Below are 9,780 nucleotides of genomic sequence, written 5' to 3'. Positions count from 1 at the left end.
TCCACAAGCCAAACAACTGCTCCTTCCTCCACCCATGCTCGCCGTCGCCCCCCCTTCTCCAATCTCTCTCCCGTGCCCCTATTGCAATCCGGGGACATGGAGAAGAAAACCATGACCAGGGGAAGTTGACGGTCACTGCGAAAGAGGCAGTCACAAGGGGGAACAAGAGGGCGACAGATTTGAGACGTCTTCTTCTACCTGTCGCATCTGGATGGAAGTGTGCTGCAAGCGAGGTACGGATACTTGTGGGGGAGAGAGGTCCTGGAGGGGCATGGCACCCCCAAGGTTCTGGCGGAGGGGGAAGAGAACCCGCTAGATTCATACAAGTTCTTCTGCGCGTACTTCATCTGTGGCCTCTGCCCTCCCTTTTTGGATTTCCTTGAGGCGATGATGGCGGTCTATGAATTCCACCTTTCGGATTTCATGCCTAATGCAATGGCGTGTATGGAGATATTTGCCCATTTGTGCGAGAACTTCGTTGGGGTAGCCCCCAATGTTGATTTGTTCAGGCATTACTTTGTCCCGCGGGTGGAGAACAACAATCACCGCTCCGGGAACATTAGTTGGATGCCATAGGCCGCATCGAGAGAGAATTGGGATTATATCTATGGCCACCAACGTAGCAGGTGGGAGGAGTGGAGAGGGGATTGGTGCTGGATCCAAGATGCGGAGGCCCCCGAATTCTGCCAGGCACGGACGTAATGCATTGAGCACGACAATGTCTAAAAGCATTTGTCCTCACCGAGGACATGCTCCGCCAGGCAATAAACAGGACTACCTGTTTGAAGGCTGTCCGGCTGACCATCAAGATTGTGGTGGCAGATTTCCTTCTTTGCCAAATATCTCCTTTGCAGAAGAGGGACAGATTTGCCTGGGAGTATGGAGATGCGGCAGATAGGATGAGATTGCTTCCTGGCCAGGCCAACAACCTAACAGTCTATGGCCATGCCTGGTTATGCGAGCAGCTATTCAACCGCATCGGGTTGTTCAAGCTACTGGCAAGCATCATCCCATTGAACATCAACTCCGCCAGGAATCAGATTTTGCAGTGGATGCTGCAGTGCAACACCGATGGAGTCTTGGGTGACTGGCAGTTGCCCACGTTTGATGAAGAGTTAGCATTGACCGTTGCCTTAGTGGAAAGACCCACTAAGGTGGAAACAATGGTGTATATGGCCAACTATGAAGTGGAGGTGGCGTATATCAAGAAATGCGTTGATGAGGACAGGGCGGCCCGAGCTACAGCAGCGGAGAAAGGCGGGAAGGAAGCGAAGGGAAAGGGGAAAGTTGTATATGACAGCTCTTCCCATGGCAAGGGTGAGACACAAGTCTCATAATAGGTTGCCGGAGAAGGGCGTGCAGGGGGAGAGCTTGCCAGGAACGGGCCTTTCGGGATCAAGGCTCTGTACACCGCGGCGACAGAGACCATGGAGGGAGATGTGCCTAAGGAAGGGGATATACGAGGAGGAATAGCTCGCAGCAGGCCCTCAAGCCTCCTAGGCAATCTTGGAGTCGCGCTCGCGCAAATGGGTGGCCCATCGGGGAGCAGGGATCCCCGATCATGTGCCTCCCGCTAGGAGGGCAAAGGATGTCATCACCAAGGTCAGCGTTCCTAAGGCTATGTGTCAGCAATCCCATCGGCTTTCTGGGGCCAGGGCTCTCCCTGCCAAGCAGCAAATAGCCAAGGAGGGCGACTCCAGCACCCAATTGAGTTTGAGCTCTTTGTCTAGCTTGTCTTCACTGGAGCCTCCTGCCCCCGGCAGGGGCCGAGGTTGCCGGAAAGCTCCGTCCTTCCACCCCAGAAAAGGAGCAGGGCACCCTCGCTGCCCATAGACTTTGAGCTAAACTCCATGCTCATCAATGAAGAGTAAGGGAGACTGCTCTCTCCTTCTCTCTTATTCTTGTACTACCTTTAACAAATTTGCTTGCATCTGCTCACTAATATTGCTTGGTGTTGTTGACAGGGAGGAGGAGGAGGAGGAGGAGACCACAGACACCTATGGGGCTCCGAGCCCCTTTTGGTTTGGCGGGGGAATGGGCATGTTGCACAAAGAGCAGAGAAGCATCACGCAGCGTGGCAGAGATCAAACACACAATTTTACCCAGGTTCGGGCCGCCGTGAGGCGTAAAACCCTACTCCTGCTTTGGTGGATTGATGCTGGAAAAGGTGGTATTGGATGCAACGCACTTTGCCCGGCAGGGTTGCCTCAGGCGAAGTGGCTACATGCATATGGGTACCTGAGGGCCTTGAGCTTGGTAACCTCGCGAACCGAACCCTTTTTATGTTTGCCATGGGCCTCCTTTTATATATCAAGGGGTTACCACAGTGGCAAACCAGTCTTTCCATACTGATTAGATAGCAAAAAGTGCTATCATACCTAACTCTGCAGGCTGACAGAGCGCATTAAATGCGCCTTCTAGTGTTACATCATAGCATTCCCGGCAGCCCTTGCCAGGCTATTTTGCCAGCTTCGCGTCTGCTTGCTTTACACGTCCCAGGACGGGTGTCATATGGAGCTGTTGTTGTAGAAAGTGTCCGCCATGTGGCGAAAAGCAGCCACTTAGTCATCTTGGGGCTTGACACTGCACTGATCTGCGACTTTCGTCGCTTGTGAGGTGGGGCAATGGGGTGGTTGGGCTCCGCAAGCCCCGGCAAGGCTTGTCGGGACGATCTGGAATATGCTCTCGGGGCAAACCCAACCTTGCCAGGCTCGCCTACCCGGCAAGGGAGGTTCTTTCCCTGGTGGTATCTTGCTTCTCTGGTTCATCTTGATCTTCTTTATCTGCACTTGGACACTTCGGTGAACAGGTCCTTCTTCCTTGGCTTGATCTTGGTGTTGTAATCTTGCCTTTCAGCCTGCAGGCTATGTTATCCATGCACAAGTCAGGGGAAACATACACCCCTGTTTGTGTACCCCGACACTACCTTGCTGCGCTTTCGTTACCGTTAGTATTACTGGCTCGTTACAAATTATCTTGCTATCAAATTATTTATTACCGATAATTTTAGTGCTTGAAGAAAATACCTTGCTGAAAATTGCTTGTCATTTCCTTCTTCTCCTCATTGGGTTCAACACTCTTACTTATCGAAAGGACTATGATTGATCCCCTATACTTGTGAGTCATCATTATACCTTCTATCACAGATCCAAGGGTGTTGGGGATATAATCCGCGGTATGACCCGCCCAGGAGGGGCCGAGTCACACTGTTGTTGACTCAAGAATGAAAGGCTCCAATGGGCCTGAGGAAACATGAAGGCTAGTGGCGGCTTAAGAGGCGGGACCGTTGAAGGCCCAAGATCCGGAGGTGTGAGCCGCCAGGCGGTGACTTGCTTTACTTTCAAATTTTCAGTTGTCCCATTAGAATTTCAATATCTAGTTCTCCTTCTCGTTTTGAAATGAACCCTAACTAGTCATCCCGTAATAGGAAGAGAATGGGAACAAGATGTTCTTCAGATTTCAACTGATGAATGTAGTTACATTCCTACACGTACTGTACTTCATGGCTGAACTAGTAACACACTCTTTACATCAATTCAGAAAATGGAAGAAGAGAGAAGGAAGAAAAGGGAATTCAAACAAATCATCTCAATATCAAAGAGAAGCAAACTATTGTACTTAATTTTGCCCCAAATTACTTTGCTAATTGCGCATCTAATTATGTTCTTCGTGGCTGAACTAACACATGATTTTTTATATTTCAATTTTTCACAGTCTAATGAATGGGAGTACATTGATATGTTTCAGAAGATGGTTTCTAATTTTTACAACCAACGAAGAGATTGGGTGATAAAGCTTGGTTTCGAAAGTTTTCTTAACTTCTCACGCTTATGCAACATTGATGAAGTTATCATATGGCTAGTTAATCATTTCGACACTTTAACATCATCAATTGAGCTAGAAAATGGAATTAGCTTCCCAATCACACCTTTGACTATACATACAATCTTTGGCATTCCTCTTGGCGGTTTTCCAATTCAAACGGAATCTACCAGAGAAACTTGTGACTTCATAAGAACAGAAATTAACATGGAAATCCCCTCTGTAGAGTATCTCTTCTCACTTCTTTCTAAGAATCTGTAAGAAGGCAAGTTCTATAGGGTATTCATGCGTATTATGTTGTCAGTTTTTATTGCTCCAATTCAAAGGAGTTGCCAGCAGAAAAATCTATAGTGCACTAGTGAATATAGATGTTGTTGCAAACATGAGTGGTGCTTGTTCACAATCAGTTACCTTGTGTACTCAATAAACAAAGCTCGAGCCGAAAAAAAATAATGGCAAAGATATATTCCCCAGAGGATGCAAGCTTGCTTGGTGGTAAGTCATTGTAAAAGGAGATTTAATTGTGTTCCATACATTCACATGATCTTGTTTCTTAAATAACTTTCTTAAACTTCACCTTGTATTTTTTATCAGCATCTGATGTTTCTTTTTTTTCAATGGTTCGTCAGATATCTTATTTCGAGTCCCTTCTAGCTCCTGGTTTTTCAGTTCCAAATAGTCTACCTAGACTACCAGTTTGGACATCTAACTTGTTGAATTCATACATGGCGCTTGATGCACTACATCGCAGTAGTAATCAATTTGGAAGACTACCGGTATGTTTTTATTCTCTATTTTTCGATTTAGTTCTATTTTCCTTAATAAGAAAAAGGGATGAATCCTTCTGCATTCAACTAGTAGTTTTGAATCCTTATTTTCCAACATGACAAAACAACTGAAACACACTAGCGCGACACCATTCAATGACGGAACAAGTGTATACTCTTGCAAACTTTTGGAAGAAGTTCAACTACATATTGAGTCATCTTTCCCAACAAAAAGTCAAACTCAACTAAGTGCACTGTAATTCTTTCTTTCTTTTTTACCCGAGCATTACCTATTCTCAACATGCAGTACAATGTTAATCTGACCATTTTTGTGTGAATTCAGGACAAGATGATAATTGAGCACAAAGCAAAAACTTTCTTACAGAGATGTGTTCAACACACTTTGCCAACTATCAAGACCTACATTGATGACATCATGTCAGCTTCCTCCATCAATAGCAAATGCTCAGCTACGAAATCAGCAGGATGTAGAGGTGCTGCAAGTACTTCTAATCAAGTCCAGCCAAGTGAAGAGGCTATTATTTCTGTATCTTCATCTCTGATCAAAGTACCTCATAACAAGCAACTGGCTACTCCACCAGCAAATCATCAGCTTTGTCACTATCATTTGAAACTTCTAGAACCTACCACAACATTTACAGATTTTGATAATCCATTGAATGCAAAAGAAATGTTTGAGGAATTGATACAAGATTTTTCATCATCTATTGACATCGCCAATTTAGAGTTGACTTTTGGATTTCAATATGCACCATTTATCACCTCTGAACAGAATTGTTTCCCTCAAAGGATCGAAGTTCCAAACATTGAAGCAAGTTTGATTACCATAAAATTTCCAGAAATTTTGGAAGTTTTGTTAGATGTTCTATTCTTTTCAATTAAATTCATCCTGGTACCCGTGCATTCTATATACTAAGTTGCAACAACCATTTTTTCTCAGGTTTTTACGATAAACTGAAAGCTACCCAAAAACTGAAGACCAATAACCATTCCACTAAGTTAAGCTTGCAAGAACTTTGATTCTTGCTACCAGGATAGAAATTAGAAGGTATCTTCAAGTTTTCTTTTTCTACATGAATCAAATGGCAGTACAAATTCAAATTTCCAAATGAAATTGTTCCTAACATTATTTTTCAATAGCTTCTCTCAGTAATGCTTTCTTACCGCTCCAAAATAATGTCCTTCCGTAAATTTGATATTGTATACTAATCTTCTAACATTATAGAGGTTGAAGATACTTCTGCTGAAATTTGGTTGCCTACTTCAAGAACATGGGGCATCACTATCAATGAACCCATATTGCCTGTTGGAGGATTCTCACAATATGATGAACATGATATACCTTCTTTTGATTCTATCACTAATTTTGTAGATGATACACTGCCCCAAGTTCCTTAATTTGGAAAGACAATTACATTTGGAACAGGTTCAGTCCCCCAACTCCATATGCTACCTGCTACATTTCGTTCGCACACAGCTTCAACATCACACATCAAGAAAGATGCCAAACTAAGTTCAATGAAGCAAATAAATTTACAGCCCAACAATACGTTCTTGAACAACTCTACATCACCAATAGAAGATCCAATACTTGTTCAAGCACTAGATCAACATGAAGCGCAATACAGAAAGCTGAATGAAGTAGGAGGTCCAAAGTGTGACCAAAGGAACATGAATGCTAAATTCGCATCTGGGAAAACTATTCTTCTTGCACAGAACAGGAAAAGCTGCCAGAGTATATTCTCAACAAAGATAGAGAATGAGTTCTACAATTTAATGATTGGACTTCTTAGCAAACTAGACTACATGTCAGCTTTTCTTTCTCATTCAGTTTCTCAATTAGCTCTTTTTGTCTGCAAACTATTGAGTATTATTTCTTATATTGCAGTCAAAGAATTTTCGAACTAGAGAAAATATGGGTAGACTAGAGAACCATAACATTGTCAATGATGACCGGAGGCTGGATATATCCCCGTGTTGTCAACTGTTTTGCAAAGCTTTCCAACAAAGACGGACTGCTTCGAGGAAGGCAAGGATTATTACCAAGCAATGAAATAATTAAGCACATTGTTAGCATTGAGGATATGGTGAGAACTGTTTCATAATAAGTTTACGTTTCTAATCAAAATTTCCTTCCAGTAGAATGCACAAGTACTCATTGTTCTTTCATGAAAAACATGTTGTGCATAGGAGATGCTTATGAACCCAATGCTAAATCATTCCGATCCTGCTTCCAAAGCAATACTTCATGAGAGTCACGTCGGCTTTAGCTTACTTAATGCTTCGTTGGTACCTTTTCAATGTTTATCCATACAAATCTTAACTATTTTCCAAGAAATATACAGACATAATAGTTTACATTTCTACTCGACTAGGTACACCTGCCAGGCTATTTTGATAAACAGTGGATTCTAATTTTTGCAAACTTTATTGACAAAGCATTCGACATTTTAAATCCTGATTTTGATGGAGACAAATTTATACCAGCCATTAGTACGCTAAATTACAATTTCAAGATGCTTTTTGCTGCAAATTACCCAAGTTCCAGGTCATTCAACATAAAGAACTTTGAGTGTAGATTTATCCAAGTGTCGAAGTGCATTTTTAGGTGATTCCTAATTAATCTCTTTCAGTAGAAGCCTTCAATGCATGTTTTTTCAACAGTAAACTAATATCTTTGATTTCTCATGTCAATCTAAAAGCTCAAATATGATTCTTGAATTTTTGTCTTCCAATATATCACTACATACAAAGGTCATGGAGTAGAAGGTTTTTCTAATGTGAGCAATTTTACTTTCGTACTGATTTCCGTTTACGCAAGATCCATTTTGTTTTTGGTACAGCATATAACAATGTTTTTCTGCATTCATCCCATAGGATGGTGTCCAAGCTCTTCGTGAAAAGTTCTTATATTCCATAGTCAACTATAAAGACAACGAAATTCAACTACCAGTGGTGAAATCATTCCTGCAGCTACATGTAGTTCCTCTTTCTTCACTCTAGTTTGTTTAGTTTTTGGAGCCTAGTTTTTCTATCCATGTAGTTTCTCTTATGCATTTTATCTTTATTGATCAGGGATTACGCATATCCAAATGAATCTCAAGGAGTACTTTTGCCTTGGAATTTCAGCAAGTCTTAGTGGTACATAGACGTACTTTACCTCATATTACAAGAAACATATTTTTGACCCATTCTTTTGGCACTTGATTTTTTTTCAACAAGTAATAAACATAATTAATTTTGCTGTAGGTAAAGGGAGATATGGATGCACACATATATTCAAGTGGATTATATTTTTCAAGTGGGAGAAGAGAGCGAACAAATATCCAGCCATGCGTGAAACTTCTAATTCTTTTCTGAGAACATGTGTTCCATTTATTGCCGCTACTTTGTGGCACGAACAATGTCTTTGCTTTTTTTTTGAAACCACCAAGAACTGCTGGCATATATATTATGAGGGGTAGGGAGCAATATTTACAAGGTCATAGACACGGTTTCAAGGAGAAAAATCAGAGAAAAAGAAGACAAGGCCCCTCTGGGTAGGGCGATCTCTCACGTTGGATCCCCAAAGGGGTGTTGCAGGCATCTTGCTCCCGCTAATCTCCATGATTCCAAGGATCCCCGAACTACCTGGAGGATGACCGAGGGCGCGGCTATCTTCCTCTAAAACACCCTGTAATTTCGCTACAGCCATAGCTCCCATGAGATTAGTATGGTGAGAGACCTGACTCCTTTCTTGTGCTCAGCAGGGGTGGCATTGAGGATATGTGCCCAGTATGTCTCCGATCGGTCGCCCTCCGGACAGTTGCCTGGTGCAAGGGCGGTGCAGTCGTGCCAGCCTGCCTCAGTTGTCCAGATCCTCCACGCCTCCGGCATCACCATATTAGGTGGACTGATGATTCTAGGTTTCAAACACATAGCGGGCAGAAGTAGTCGTTCGGGCACCCTCGTCTTTGCAGTCTGTCAGCACACCATTATCTCTCCACCATCGGCAGCCAAGTGAAGAACGTGCAGGGTGGGGGAGCCCAGACTTTCCAGAACATATTTTGGTAGTCTGATTCTATCCTGCCGACGAACTGTAGTCTGTATGTTGCTGCTGCGTTGTAGATGCCAGAGGGAGTTGTCTTCCAAGTGATGTTGTCTAGCACGTCGGGTTGCAGCATGATTTTAGCCTCGTTGATCATGTTCCATAGCCTATGGAATTTTGAAATGTTGGCCTCGGAGAGGGGTGGGCGGCGGATGTCCTGAATTCATTTTTGGCCTTGCAGTGCTTCCTTCACAGTGTGTTTCTTGCACCTGCATCGGGCATAGAGCGAAGGTGCGATTGCCCTAGATGGCATCGGCTCCAGCCAGGTGGATACCCAGAAAAGGGCACACTTACCATTGCCAACTGTTACACTCGTTGCAGCAGCGAACATCTCATGATCTTGATCATCGCACGGCAAGGGGAAGCCAGTCTAGGGTCGAGCGACTTCATCCCAGGGCAACCATAGCCATCTAAGCCGCAGGGCCCTTGCAAACTTTATGCTATCTAGGACTCCTAAACCACCAAGCTCTACCGGGGAGCAGACTGTATGCTAGTTTACTTTGCATTTGCCACCGGAAAGCTTCTCCTCCTGAGCCCAAAGGAAACGCCGGCATATCTTGTCAATATCCTTCAGTATTTCGCTGGAGGCTTGAATGGCAGTGAGTGCGAAGATTGGAAAAGCTGAAAGCACAAAGCGGACAAGCGTTTTCCGGCCCGAGATGTTCATTAACCGCCCCTTCCATCCTGCTAGTTTTGCCTTGATGCCGTCGAAGATGAATTGGAGATGCACCTTCCTCAGTCTTCCCAGAGAGATTGGCAAACCTAAGTAGGTGATTGGGAAGCCCGTGCGTCGGCTGGGAAACCCTTGTAGAATGCTATCTAGGTCCAAGACTTGACATTGGATAGGTCCAAGACCATGGATTTCAATGGGTTTACACATAGTCCCGTGGCTTCCCCAAACCTCTCCGAGATCGTTAGCAGGCAGAAGACCTCCTCATTGCATGTGTTGGAGAAAATGATGGCATCGTCTTCATATAGAAAAATGCGTAGCTTCATCTCACGCCCAGGTAGCGGTTTCAGGTATTCCCGGAGCAGCAGCACGGTCTAGAACCCGTTGCAGTCTGTCAATCGCTAGGATAAAGA

Source organism: Triticum dicoccoides, chromosome 4B, assembly GCF_002162155.2.
Source record: "Triticum dicoccoides isolate Atlit2015 ecotype Zavitan chromosome 4B, WEW_v2.0, whole genome shotgun sequence".
NCBI classification, from domain to species: domain Eukaryota; kingdom Viridiplantae; phylum Streptophyta; class Magnoliopsida; order Poales; family Poaceae; genus Triticum; species Triticum dicoccoides.
This window is presented reverse-complemented; position numbering follows the sequence as displayed.